At 42.5% G+C, this 15,306-nt stretch overlaps 1 protein-coding gene across 4 annotated transcripts in view; it reads left to right on the plus strand.

Annotated features, from left to right (window-relative positions):
* Positions 1 to 6,128, plus strand: part of VTI1A (vesicle transport through interaction with t-SNAREs 1A) — a 261,321-nt gene extending 255,193 nt beyond the window's left edge. For all 4 annotated transcript variants that reach the window (XM_090145509.1, XM_090145507.1, XM_031597473.2 and 1 more), the window contains one exon: positions 1 to 6,128. This exon is cut by the window's left edge and continues 5,899 nt beyond it. The gene's annotated coding sequence lies outside the window, so the exon portion shown is untranslated.
* The last annotated feature ends 9,178 nt before the right edge of the window (positions 6,129 to 15,306 follow it).

Below are 15,306 nucleotides of genomic sequence, written 5' to 3' on the forward strand. Positions count from 1 at the left end.
CATTATAATAATGAAAGATATTAGACTGCATCCTGATAAAGGATGTTATCTTTAAAAGCCAAAGTTAGGTTTCTCCCTAGGTGAGTGCCTATTTCTTAATGGAATATTAAGGAATACATGAAGGGAATGCATTGTCTGGATGTCTGTCCTGTAAGAGCACAATATTAGGAAGGGGAAGTTTTATGCACTTTAGAAGGTCTTCAGCACTGCTTAGCAAATTAACAACTGTAGAGGAAAGGGGGCTGCCTTCTCATGGCCAGAGAGGTCAACAGTAACTCCAGGTCTGTGTTGCTAGCTTTGTGGTGTTACATCCCACTGGCTGCCATGTTCTGGCTGCTGTTCTGGGCCAAACCCAAAGCACACCTTCTCTTGCTGTTTCCTTGTTCAGTTTTCACCTTTCAGACCCACAGCCATGGGTCCCGTGAGCATGTTCCCTGCTTCTGTGGATTAAATGAACTTTCCAGTTCTTGCCTGCAACCAGCTAAGTAATATTGCCTCTTCCCAGAGCTGTGTGCCCTGTTTGCATGTATTTGCTTGCACGTATTCTCTTTATTGATACTGCTTGCAGGAGTTTCAGTCAGGCATGTCTACCGACACAGCAAAAAAATACCCCCGGAATTTACCACACAACCAGAGAACTTGCTTTTAAACTAAACTAATATTTAACCTTCTTTGTTTAGTAGAAACAGGTTTTTGACTTTGCTTTGTCTCATTTGATGCATCTAGCTTTTAGTCCCCCTGGTGACTTTGAGCTCTTTGCCCACATTCAAGCAAATTTAATACAAGAGCAGAGCTCCTAGATGTTTCTGTAGGTTTCTGGAAAATGAGCAGTGAAGAAGAGAAGGGTCCCACTGGCATCCCTACCAAGAGAAAGGCTGCAGCATGACATCCACCCAAATTGGGCTGCACCTGAGAGGGAGAAATTACAAATGCCTCTCTCCCCAGGAAGAGCTCACATCCCATTTAGATACTAGAGAATCCAACCCTGAGGAAACAAGGCCTCATTAGTGTCATTGCCCGAGGAACTACTTAATTAAAGGACAACAGAGTTGAGAACATTGTTATGTGGGCCTTTGTTCCTTACACCTGGTCATTTCCATTGATGCAAAATGCCATCTTTCTGATCTGGTAGCATTTGGCACCCACTTTAGACAAGTATTCCTGACCAGCCAAGAAGGTGCAGAGTGGGAAAGGATCAGACCTTTATTACTGAGGTAATTACAGCCTCACCTAGCCATCAGGCAGAGGGTGTACACCACTATTAGCCAGTGCTCCCACAAAGAGAACAAAGGCTGGCTAGGAAGTGGGAGCCACCCAGGGAGCATCCCTGTGTCCAGCTACAACACTCTCAGGCGACAGACATGCTGGGAGGTCATGACCACAAGCTCTCGCATCTCTGAGTCTCCTGGTTTTAATCCAGCTTGACGTAGCACTACTGGCGAAGGCCATGAGATGGGGAGACTGAAACAAGAAATGGCACCATAACCGACAAAATCAGTGCTGAGTTAAAATGCTAAAGTACATAGGAGGTAGCTATTAAAGCTTGTCTCAGCAACTAGCCTAAATCTGTTGCCAAAAACCACTGTTGAATGCTTTTGAAAATTTTATCCTAGATGCTTGGCTCAAAGACCTTAACCAATGTTGTTTTTTTTTTCCTTCTATCTGCTGTACAAAAGCTAAATATAAACCCACGTTATTGAACAAAACCCTAACAAACCCCCTGTTGCAGGTCTCAAAAAATCTTTACTCAGGAAATTGAATTATTGGAAATCAGCATCTAAAGTGTCCTTTGGTTTCAGATGCTTCTTTGTTTTGTGTACACAGTTTGGCATACAGAAGGATGTTATTTCCAACAGCAAATGTTTGCCTTCTGTTCTTTTTAAGTTCTCCTATTTGGCTTTTGTTCTACTGCCCTCAGAAAACCAGAACCTGAGTGTCTCCGGATGGGTAGCCGAAGTTCCTTTTGAAAATGTGGATTAGTTTGTTTTGTCCATACAACTATGTGCATATGTGTGTCTACTGTTTGTCTGCAGAGAGTCTTAATGACTTTTCCACTGATTGACTGTGGGACCACAAGCAAGTCATAAAGCTAGCGTGTGCCTCAGTTTACCCACTGCAGCTTCATTAGTGCTAACCTGCCTCATGAGGTTGTAATGTTTAATACATTGTGTGCTCTGTAATCCATGGATTAAATGTATTATGTAAGTAAAAAGCATCTATTTGATGTATATGCAAATGCCACGGCATAATAGGTAGGAGGGTCATTTGGGTGTAAGTGTAATACAGGCGCTGGCAAAGGGCAAAAGGGATTCCATTGTATTGACTTATTTTTAAAGAGCTTTTTATTTACTGAAATGCTCTGGACACCCAGAAAGAGAGACATTCCTCACTAAGCATGTCTGCCGTTTCATCTGTCTCGAAGCGCTTTGATAAATGGATTGAAACTTGTCGGCTTTTCCTGTAGTTTCTGAGACTCCCTCTGGAAACCCTGTTGAAATGTTATTATGGTAACTTCTCAGAGCGCTACTTAATGAATCGTAACAGATATCCCTGTGAGTCCCACAGAAGCCTGGCAGAAGCCAGGCCCTGCACACAGACAGGCTGGAAGCCTTGCGTTCCCCACCTCTCACAGCCTGCCCTCACCACGGAGATTGCTGCCCACCCGATCTGGGTCATTAGAGGACACCTGTTGAGAAGGTCAGGATGTCTGACCTGGACACAAATGTGGTGTGGAGTTGCCGTGCAGTTTGTGGGTGGAAGGAAGTCGACCATCTTAGGGTCACCTTGGGACACAGCATGTTAACTCGCTCCGTCACATCACGCAGTGGGGTAATGAAGTGCCGAGGTGACTTTTTATTTCCTACTTCCAGCCTAATGATAGGACTGTTGCTCATCCTCTGCTCTTCCTGAAGCAGGAGTGTGTGGCTGGTGATATGGTTAGGTTGGGTAGCTTGGTCATTGTGGAGTGCACTCAAACATCTCTGTCCCGGTGCAGTGGTCACTTGAGAGTTTCAGTCTTTTGTTTTGATCTTCTCATTGGCTTTCACTGTTTTACTGCTTAATCTGTTTTTTTTTTTTTTAAGCATATGAAATTGAGCTATTTCTATTCAAGTAGCCGTGAAGTGAGAAGTAGCTGAAGGCCCAACTCCACCTCAATACCAACTGTGCCCCTTGCCCTGCCAGGTGCTGTTGGCACATGCAGTAGGTACCACTGGTCATCTGCTGCTTGAAAACTATCAGCATGCCTTCCTCTTTCCTCCAGGAGCAAACCTGGGTTCTCAAGAGTGAAATATGCAGGAAGACAGGAGAGAAATTTTGAAGGAGCTCCTAAGTTTGGTGTTGGATCAGCCTGCAAAGCAGCTGGGTATAGGTCACCTTTCCATGGTGAGGTCACTCCATTACCCTCAGTACACTGAGGCCATGTTTGATTTATGCAGCCTTTTATTTCACATTTTATTATAATTTTGCATATTAAAATGTGTATAGGCAGCCAGAAGAGAGCAGCATCTACACAATACTTGACAAAATAAGGAGGATTAGGAATCTGGCTCAGTTCTGTGGGACATGGATTGGGGTGTGGGGGTGTTAAACTATACTTTCTTGTAAAAGTGCTTGTAATTTTTCCATTTTTTGTGGATCTTTGCTAAAATATAACCTATGTCCAATACTGATTTGTGATCTGAGTTGATAGGTTCAAAACTGTAAATAAAACCAAGGTTACCTTGATATTTTTGCTGAACAATTCTCTTGCTTTTAGCATTTATTCACTCTTCTCGATCTACCAGAACATATCAGTGTGCATACCTAGGTGCGGTGATGCCAAAATACGTTGTTTTTTGCAGAATAATGAGTCATGATTTGGGATTTTTTGGCATCTCAGCTTGCTCTTGCATGAAATTCCTCCAGTACTCTCACTGACACTAAGAATGCTCTGAAAACCAGAAGTACTCGAGTCATCTCTGTTTATTCCTCCCAAAGTGAAATCATCCATGTCCTCTTGTCCCTTGTGAGATCCTGGAGGAAACTGTGCATACACATATTGATGTATCTTTGGTGCATTCCGCACAACCCAGTGAAATTATGCCAGAAATACAAATTTAGCCCCCACCATGTGTGTGCACTGTGCTGTTTGCACAGTGTATGCATGCACATGCCCCAGACAACACTCTGATTTAAATTTCAGAAAAAGCCATTCAAGATCTCGCTGTGTAATTCATTTTATGGCTGTACACTGTATGCATTCCTAGAAAACAAATGGGTTATTCTGTCAGTGTTCCCACTTTACAAAAATATTTGGCTCTGGTTTAGTTGTTTTTAATATTGATGGGTTTGATATCTCAGTAGTTGCTGTTATTGCCGTGTGTCATAGACATTAGAGGAAGCCTGGGTTTGGGCTTTGAAGCTACCTGCTTCTAGGAGAACATTTTTAAGTTTTCTTTTTAAGGTGTTTCTCCATGCCCCAGCCAAACTTTCCCCACATTACATGTTAGCCATGATAGCTGTTCTACAGTTAGATTTTAATCAGTCTTAGTACACAGCAATGTTAAACACTGAAAGAGCTACTAATTAATCGCCTTTCTGTATGTAACAGAGAGATAAATATCCATCCCAGAGGAATTGTGATTTCATGGTTTCTAATGATGGTTAGATTACATTATCTGGATCACTTAGGCTGTGGGTGTCATAAAAAATGCTCAAAGTCATTTATATTCAGTTTAATTTTTTTTTTTTAACTTTGTAAGCCTGAGAAAATAATGTGGTGTTAGCAAGTCTGTTTCATATTTTAGTTAAATATACCTTTGTTGCACTGACTGAATGGATTCAGATGACAGTGACAAACTCAGTTCTTTTCTATTTATTTAACATGCACCCTCAGCAATCAAATTAACAACATACAAATCTTCACCGGGCTCCTGCAGAAGAGTCTGTTGGATTCTGCAGCGTTGATGAGCTTTGGGGAAATATTTTTGGGTGTCCATTTGAAATGAAATTGCTAATTCTTGTATCATTCTCTGAAGTCTCAGTTGTCTGCCTTGAACTAAGCATTAAATGACTTTATTGGGCTACAACGCAAATAAAACACAGTGATCCAACAACTCTTTCAGCAGTTTGCTCCTCTTTCTTTCCTCTCCCCACTCTCAACCAACTGGACTCCGCACACAGTGCTGCACATGCATATATATGTCTGTGACACACTTAAATCTGGTAGTTGCAAAATGTAAAAAAAAAAAATTCGACTCCATGTGTGTAATAGCTAATAGTTGCATATTTTGAAGTTATACTCATTCATATTTAAAAGGCTGAGGCTCCTTTGAACTGCTGTGTTGGAGGGGGAAGTTAATTGTTTCTGAATGAGGATGATACTCCCTTTCCATATCAATTACATGCACTGCTCCAAATTATCAATAATGCTCATTTCCAATCTCCAGCGTTTGCAGTTTTGCAGTGGAGGAGTGCACTTGCAGAACACTGCCCGGCTGCAGGGCTGCAGCCCCTACCTGTGCCTGCTGAATACCTGGGGATGGAGGCAGCCCCCGAGGAGCAAGGTGAGATACAGAAATGGGATAGATTTCCAAGGGAGGGTTTGTCATCAGTTAGCTAAAATTGCTTCTGAAGTTTTGTCGGCAACTGTTTTACGTGTCTGACTTGGTGACTAAGGAACTGTACTATCTTAATAGAGAACTCCAGAACTTCAGAAGGTTTTCTTCTTGTTTGAATGCACAGCACAATGAATTTGTACCCACAGAGCATTCACCACTTACATTTCAAAACCTACAGCACACTAAACGTGAAACTTTTGTTCAAATTTCAAGGATTTTGATAGCCCAAGTGAATAGACACTGCCTATTGATTTTTCCCTTACAATGACTCTTGGATAACCTATTTTCTCATTTATTTTTAACGACAGCTCATGAGATTTTACAGCAATTCTGCCCAACCTCCTAATATCAAAATCCCTCCTTGACCCTGAAAATTGTAATTCTGCTATAGATCACAGCTGCTGAATATTACCTTTTACTAAGCTGGTTAAATAAAATATGTCCAAATCACTAGATCCCACAGGCCATGACTGCAATTCTAATTATGCAGGGTCTGTATTTCTGCTCTGCCGTACAGCAAAGCACAGCTCTCTCTGAGTCCACACCAAAGTGTGGGAATCCAGAATATTGGTTCTAGTTTTGAATTTAAAAAAAAAAAAAAAGTTACACTGGTCTTCAATGATTTTCCTGTAAAACTTTTACAAGGGAACCAAATGCTTTTGAAGTGTTCTATACAATAAAATGCTGTGTAAGTCTGGAGGACAGGAGCATGTGGCGAGAAATTTCTTGTGTCTGGGGGATGGGCATATTTGATGTGAACCCATTTCAAAATCAAAAAAAAAAGTCTCGCACGACTCTTATGCTGCATATTCTACACAATGGGTTGGGAAACCAATATAAGGAGACTAATTCTGGCCATTAAATGTATCCTCTCCCCTCCCACTGCTTATTCAAAGAGTGATCACATGCTCCCTGCTGCAAGTTATGCCATTATAGAATATAGATATGGAAGAAACCTATTAGATTAGCCGTTCCACCTACTGATGGGGGATTGTTCCCTGGAGAACTTTTTTCATCAGTGGATCACAGCGCAACTTTGTGGGCACGCTGTGCCAAGACCGTCTTGGTTTTGTTCTGCTTTTCCCCCCATCCTTTCCCTCTGGTGCCAAGAGAGCTGCTGGGGGTGTGGTTGGTAGGGAGAAAATGGGATTCTTTAGTTTTGCGGTCACACGGGTGGTTCAGATGCTTGAGTGTGTACGTATTTATGTGAATGCTTAATTTCTGTACTTCTTTAATTAGTACCCAAGTTGAGAGAACTAGATGGGAATGAGGGTGGAGAGAGTGCCTTATTCAACATAATTCACTGTATGACCTTCTGGAGCCCGATGATCTTTTACAGAAAATCGCCTTCACGGTTTGCCCTGATTCTGCAGTATCCTCTGATCTAGTCTCCATTTTGCCTTCTGCATTCACTCATTTGTGAGCAGATGGAGACAGTTTTAATTGCTTGTCAGCCAGTGGAGGCAGCGTGGCATCTTTCTGCTTTTGCTGGACAGAAAGTTGATCAAAACTTGATTTGTTATTCTAGGGCAGCATTCTAGGTTAGGGTTAGGGTTAAAATTAGGGTTAGGGTTCCATTAGCTCCCATAAAACTCTGATCTTGGCATTCTGCACAGTTGTGCCCACTACTGGGGAGCTTTCAGATGGGTTTTGTTCTCCAAATGTTTCTCCTCACCTCTGCCTGGCAACTTTTCCTTAGCAACTTCTCGTATCCAGAACCCTTCTGAGCACCTCAGTGCCAGTCAGTTCTGCATTTAGTGATTTTACTCATTTGATTCAAATCCATTTGCAAAGCACCTTGAGTATGCTCCTTACTTAAACTTATTTCTACCACGTGGAAGATGTCAATTACCTCCTATTCTGGCCCATGTGGGCTTGAGCCCTGCATCCTAGTGCAGCTGAGCCTTTCCTCCACAGGCCACCCATACATGCAGTACCATCTCCAGGCCTCTGTATTGTCCCCAGAGATGAAACCAGGATCCAGATGAAACCAGGCCCACTAGCTCACCCCTGCAGGGACCAGCATGGGTCTTGCAGAGCCCAGACCTGGCAGGAGAAACAACCACTAGACAGAAGACCCTGCAGCCTTTGGAGCTGCATTCCCTGCCTGGCCCTCAGAGCTTTCCTTTGGTTTATTTAGACTGGAAAAAGTGTGGGAAAGGGAGAGGTGCAATAGCAACCAATTCCATGCTGCAGTTTCAAAGTTCTGCTTTCCAACCTCAGAATATAATAAATGGCTGCTGAGTTACTTGACATGGAGCTAAAGTCTGTAGGGTGAATTTTCAGAGCAACGCACAGGAAATTATATGCACAATTACTGTTGTTAACAGAGCCTGGGCATGTAACTCCCTGCACAGCAGGCTGGAAATCTTCCCCATGCATGTTTAATGGGGTTTGAGTTGCTACATTCCTAGGGCTGTGTCCCTTTTCTAATGCCTAGCGTCCTGGATGAAACAAAGGAAGTACTGAATGTAAAAGAGGTTTTATTTTGCGATTAAAATAATATTCTCTTTATCTGCAGCCTTCCTCTAATGCCGGAGAACTTCTTGCCTTGCTCAGTGATCCCTTAACCTTTCTGTGCTGTGAGAAAAATACCATGGCTTTATTTATTTATTTATTCTTCTAAATGTCTTCCACACAACCTGCTCATCGATGTTCATACAAATGAGTGCAGACGTGTTTGTACAGGCAGCCCGCTTTATTCTAAGGATGGCTGTTGGTGAATTAAGAGTAGGTCGTAACACGGAAAATATTTACCTAAATCTTAATGCGTAAATGCCTCTATGTAAAGAACAGATGTGCACATCTTCATAGGAAAATGAATGGTATGTGCCATTTCACTAAGCAGACATATTTAAGATGTCTCAGTGCTCAGGTTATTAGTGTGTGTTACTTAAACTTTAGCCCGTTGTAATCTAGGAAGGGTTTGTAACCCTGGGATGGTGTTGTGCTTCCATGCTGTTTATTTAGGTTTATTTATGGCAGCTGTTTTCCCTTCCCGTGAAGAAGACTATCTCCTGCACCTTGATCAATTGAAATGAACTTTAATTAGCTCCAATAAAAAATAAATTACTCCTTTAAACTGACAGTTTTGCAGCTAAAAACAGCTTATGTTTGCAGCTGTGCAGTCTATTGATTGAAATTTTCTCTTCCCCAAGTTATGCTTGACTCCAGCTTTCTGCAAGGTCTTGGAGGAAGAAAGCAAGGTAAACTAAGCCTAGAAACACCAAAGTAAAAACACACATCAAATACATATATATACATATACATCAAATACATATACGAGTTTCTAAAAGGTTTCAATCATTCCAAAATTGCGTATGATTGCTCTTCAGCTCCCTAAAATGCTTTCATCTATGAGCAGAAAAAAAGTGTAGCTTTCTCAAGTTTTAAAAGCATTGTTGGGGCATGTCTAATAGAATTGTCTAACTCCTTGTGTCTTGATCTATGCAGCACGGTTGATTGTATTCTTTTTAGCACAGATCTTGAAACTGTAAATACATTTTTGAAGTAAATAGTCACTTGATAATTGCTTAATGAAGTATCACGCACCAGCAGTTTTGAATACCAAAATAAATGTTCAAAACCACCGTGTGGTGTCTCTTTCTACTGGAAATGGGCTTTTGCTTGTAAACTTCTGTTACGTTTGGAGAAAAGTAATCCCAAGGAAAATGATACCAGTACTAATAAGGAACATACTATCTTTCATGTGGCTATTTTTTTTTTCATGTTTAAGGTTTCTTTGTTATTATCTCAGTAGCAAGACTCTCCACACAGTCTTAGGCAGAAAATCAAAATATGCCTTAAAGCAATAATCTTTTAATAAGTATCAAATGTCTTTCTATGACATAAAAGAATTTCGTGGTGTGCTTCTGCACATACACACACACATATACACACCCATACTCATCACTGTAGCTCTTATTTTATACATTTTCAGCATTATTTTGAGGATTTTTAAAATTTTTATTTTTAACCAAAACTAAGCCCCCCTCACAAATTTGAGATAAAGTTATTGATGCTACAACAAATTCTGGCAAAATTGGTTCCCACCTTCTGGGGCTTTTAGTTCTGAGAACTGTGGAAGGTGAGAGCATCTCCTACGTAGAAATTGCCTCCCTCCAGGGAGAGTGATTGTATACTTCCCTGGCCTTGGATGTTCCAGTCAGCCAAAAAAGGGATGTTGCTCCAAACTTCATTAAGACACCAGCTTGGAGAAATGAGGCTTTGGCACTGATTTTTCAGGGGTGTGGGGTGGACTATATTCACACAACCAAATTTTGAGTGAGAAAAAGTGAAGACCTTCAAACTCCGATGCAAGGAGCTTCCCTTGCTCTGTTAAGGGGGACCAAGAGTCACTGGGCTTTACTATCCAGGTCCAAGTATGTTCCACATACTTGGTTTGGATCCAGCAAAACTAAGTTAGCAGGTTGGTCATCTGAGGTTCCTTCTGTAAGGGATATATAGACAAGATCCCTAAAATTAGACTGTAGAAACATCCTCTCCTTCTACTGCCAAGAGAGAAAGGGGTTGAAAGCAGCAGGCATTGGCATTCTGCAAATGGAAGTGTAGGAAGTCAATGCTTTCACCACTGAAGGAAGCAGGTTCAAGCTTCTCCTTGGCTAATCAAGCCTTAGATTTGTTTCCAGGGAGGAGCACAATATTTATCTGTGTCTGACATCACAACACAATGCTTAGCTCAGTGGCTTCTCTGTGGTCATGACAGGTGTAGTGCTCATTCCTGTGTTACTGGAGTGCATGTGTGTTGTGCTCAGATTCTTTCTTCCTTGTGGTATGAATCAAGAATATTTCTACAAAACAGAAAGCAAGTGTGAAAGAGGAAGCCAGAGCTGCTGCATTCTCCAACAAGTTACATGGAGCTTTGAGGGAGTGAAGTGGGAGAGAAGATTTTTGTAAAACACATCTTGGCGTTCGGTTGCAACAAACCACAGATCTACGTGCCACAGGTTGGGCTGCCAAGGCTGCTCTCTTTCCTAATGTATGACAAATACTCCTAATTGCTTCTTACATTCATACTTTTCTGTGCCCCCTAGCTAAGACATCCGTCTGCAGCCTTTAAGCCTCGTCTTTTCAACACCTGCCTTCACTCGTGTCTATCCACGTCTGCTGTTTCCTACCAACCAGACACTCCATCCTCGCCTCTGTGCCTCTGTGCCTGCAGAGCCCAACTCAGGTGTGTGCTGCTGCTTTGGAGCCCTTCATGCTTCTCCTGGCAGCTGAGCTGCACAGTGTGAAGGTGAAGTAGGTTTGCTGCACCCATTGCATAAAGATGTGCAACTTTCCTCGTTTGGAGGAACCCAGAGCATGCATGCCACGCTGAATATGAAACAGAAATGATATCTACTTTTGATATTTCCCAATTTTAGAAGGGAAAATGCAGAGAAAAGAAAATGAAACTAAATGTAACTTGTCTCCTTCACTGAGATGGGTCCAAATTTCATAGCCCCTGAGCCAGACCTCTCTTAGTATATATGGTGGTGCTAATTTGAGTTGTGAACTTACAATTAATTTTTTTTTTAAATCTACACAGTGTTGCAGGAAGGAGACTTTGAAACCCTTTTAAGTATCTTTCTCATTAATTTCTTTAATCTTCTGATCTTGCCTTCTTTTAAGTTGTTTATTTTTAAAACAAAGACAAAAGTGAGCTGGAAAGCTTTGTTACTAAAAGAAAGGTTTTAAAAACTGTATGTGATACAAAATAATTAAGAGAATATAAATATAGATGTAAACAGTGCACAGACACACAGAGTCGGTGTGCTGGAAGAGCTTCATCCATGGGCTTTGAAGGGAGGTGGGCAGCACAGCAGCACGCAGGTGGCAGACCTCTACTTCATGCACTGGCCACAGCAAAGCCTTCTGTCCTACAAGTTTATTGACTTCATTAAATATTTTTAAATGCTGCAAGATACCAAATTAAAAGCACAGAAGGTGCTCATCCCTACCTGATGAGGCTTTAAAGTGCTCTGCTTGGGAAGCCTGAATAGAATTCATTTTCAGAGAGAATGTTACTTGGCTGTCTCTGGAAATCAGGTTCTCTCTGTGGAGCTTTGAGCTTAATCCCCCCCCAAAAAACACCTGAAGTGCCCCAAATCATTCATCTCATTTAAGGATATATTTTTTTATCCAGATAACCAGGGAAGGGAATGCTTGAATTTTGGATGAAAGAAAACTTAGATGAGCAAGGAAGTTATTCCCCAAGGACTATATCCTTAGCGATACTATGAGCCAGCAACCCCCGTAGCTTTCAGCGTCTCTCATGATCAGACTGGATGTCTTTTGCCCGAGGCTGAAAATCTCTTCCTCTCTATAACCAAAGAGATGTTGGCTGTGAGTTATGATTAGTAATAGAGTCCATTTGTGGTGAGGTGGGGGGAAGGGGAGATGATGGACCCAGAATCGTAAGATTTTATGTGCTCGGCTTATTTCCAAACAACCACGGAGGACTGCTCTGGTCCAGGTGGTTCACTGCTTAAGGATAAAAATGAAGAGAGCACAGGGAACAGATAAAGGAGAACAAACAAGCAGCTCTGCGTAAGTAGTCTGATTTCTATATAAGTGATACAATTGAAATATAGCAGGTTGAGGGATAAACTTAAGGAGCTGTGCTGTCTAAAACACAACCTGGAAGAAAGATCAAGATTGCTAGGGTGAAATGCTGACAGAAAAAAATGGAGCCAAACAACTCTGTTGGCATAACAGGCTGGGAAGGCATCCGAGTGCCTACTCAGAGCATCAACACCCACCTCCTCTCCCTGGTGGGGTGAGGGGACAGCAGCATGGGAGCGCTGACAGGAGTCAGACACAAATCCGTAGTCAGCTCTCACTGGCACGTCTGGGTGAAAACGTTCCAAATTCAGAAGCCAAGAGAGGGGCTGCGTTGTGTTTGGCCTGACTCTAATTGCATCCCTGCATTACTATGCAATTAATTGCTGCCATGCTCTACTCCAGAGGCTGAAGCGTGCCAGCTCCCTTCCTGAGCAGCCCCAGAGGCCAGAGGAGCTTGTGGCTCTCATGCTGGGGGTGACAGCTCAGATGGCTCTGCAGCTCTGCTGCCAGCCCTGTTGGCAGTGCTTGTGTCCCCAGGACGGTGTGCTTTCCTCTCATGGTGTGTTTTTCTCTGCAGGCTTTCAAAGTTTTAAAAATCGCATAGAAAATGTAAGGCGAGGAGAAGACCGGTTTTCACTATCTATCATATCTATCTTTTCTTATCTATCTCAGGAAAGAGAGCTAGAGAAAACAGCTAGCACAGTTTTGGTAGCATTTGGTATGGCTGCTTTCAATGTATATCTCAAAATGAGGCAGTGTCTTGTGGAAAATACACATCTCTTTCAAACTACAAATGGTCGTTTTGCTTTTTCTCCACAGATCTGAACTATGCATTCATATCAGAACTACAATGAATGATGTGAATAACGGCATAGTAAAGTAACTCAAGATCCTGAATGAAAGGAAAAGCAGTGCTTAACACCAAGCAGGAATGTGCTCCTCATTTCTAACTTGTCCCTCACTACATCCTTTACCCAATGGGGTGTTATGCATTTATATGTATTTGCTCACTGCCTGGGGTTACAATCTTGTCTGTAGCTTCATTGTGGGGTCTAAGGTAGAAAAAAAGACAGGAGAGAGCTTTCTCCATTCACTATCAAATAACTATTCAGTGTTTTCCAAACTCACCTGTTTATTCACGAATGGGGCACAGCTGTGAGCTGCACAGGCTGCTGGGACAGCAAGTGGTGAAAAGCCTTGCTGGCCAGCTAGCAGTAAGGGAGTGCTAGTGAGATAAAAGTGCAGTTTTCTTGGGATTTCTTATTGTCTTAAGTGTGGGATGTTTCTCAGATTTTTGCAAGTGGTTCTTTTTATTTCTGGTCGTTGGGAAAAAACTGGAGTGAATCTGGTTTGGATGTCTGCATTTCAGCAAGAAGCCTCACCAAGGAGGGAAGAGCTCAAGGGTCCTTCAACTCCTAGCTGGTGTTACTACGTGCTGCAGGCAAGTGATTTCTGTTTTGTTGGTTGGTTGTTTTTTTTTTTTTTTTTTAAGTATAGGTATTTGCATAAAAATAATCCATGCTGAAAAGAACAGTGTATATGATGTCACCTCATTTGTGAGTGACAATTCTCTGGTTGCGTGGGGTGGTAGCAATTGGCATGCAACTGCCTGATGTGAGCATAAAAGTTCTCATAGGTCAGGGCTCTAAAAGAAAAGAACCTTTTTTTCTAGTCAGGCCTTTTTGTCAAGAAGTACAAGGAAAGATGTTCTTTATTCTTGTGGTTATGTGATTGCCCATGAAAAGTCACCATAGTGAAGCACTGTCCTTAACTTTAGAGCCTGAGTTACCAAGAGAACTCAGTCCACTCTTTGGGGAACTGCTGGTGGCAGTGGGTTTTTCAGCAGGGTTTCATATTATGTGTGAGCTGCTAGCTGAGCAGCTCAGCAAGTTACTGCTCACAACACGCAAGGAGAACAGAGGACACGTTCTGTGTAGGAGCATGCTAAAGTGGAGGTGCTATGTGGAAGGGCTGCTTTGCATGTGCTCAGCAAACTCCTTCTGAGAAGTGCTTAAGTACTTCCTGGGCATACTAGGGGCTTCTCCTTGGAATACGCTCTCCCTGGAAGCATTCAAGGCCAGACTGGATGGGGCTTGGAGCAACCTGATCTAGAGAGGGTTGGATCTTAATGATCTTAAAGATCCTTTAAACCTGAATGACTCTATGATTCTGTCTTGTGTCAGGGAGTGGATATGGCTATGGAAGGCATAGGGACAACCAGGAGGATGTGTGGCAGGCATGGACCTGAGAAATATCTTACTGTGGCTTGACTAAGTTAATGTGGAACTGAAATAATAAGGGAAAACCACATTAAAAATGCGGCTGGACTATTTTAACTTTCTTGTTTTGGGACCTTTTTCTGCAATTTCTCCTGCTGTATTTTCTCCCAGGCACATGTTCGGATGTGATCAGTTTATCCGTCTTGTATCTTAAGTCCCTTCTACATACATATAGTCGGAGCTGGCTGCTCTCCTGCCTTGCCACCCCTTCTGAAGCACAACCTCTGCAAGAGATCTGAGTGGGGTGGAGTCTGATTGGCAGGGAAGTTATGGCCTTAGGTTTTGCTTTATGGAAAAGAAGGGAGGAGAATGAGAAGGGACTTAATGTTATTGTTCCTCTCCCCCCTCCACCTGCTGTTGGTGGGCTTCGAACCTCCCTTCAAACCTCGTGTGACTCAGCCCCAGCAAACTCCAGAAGCCGGAGTCCTTGGATCAGTGTGATCCTCCTCCTTTTGTATCTTGTCCAGAAAACACACACGCATTCCAAACAGTGACTGTGCATCCAGAAGGGCTGAGCTGGGCATATCTCCAGAGGCAAGGCCAAGTTGCACTTCATGGATGGAAAGTAGTAGAGCCTGAATAGCATTTACCTTATGTTTCTCATTCATAGCCTGCTCTAAATCATTTGTTACAGGGGTGGGGGGGAGGAGGAGAATATTGGAATTGTGTGCAATCTGAATGCCAAGGAGTGCTTTTGCTTTCCCTAGAGATGAGCTCTGCGCAGCCTTGCAGGGTGTGATCTCTTATTCGGTAATGTGAACACAAAGAGCAGAAGCACGAGCAACCAACACAGCAATAGAATTAGATCAGAGTATTTGGACTTTGCTGAGGCCCCACACCCAAGTAAGGCACAAAAATAC

This window comes from Phasianus colchicus, chromosome 8 (genome assembly GCF_987193195.1).
Source record: "Phasianus colchicus chromosome 8, bPhaCol1.hap1.1, whole genome shotgun sequence".
NCBI lineage: Eukaryota > Metazoa > Chordata > Aves > Galliformes > Phasianidae > Phasianus > Phasianus colchicus.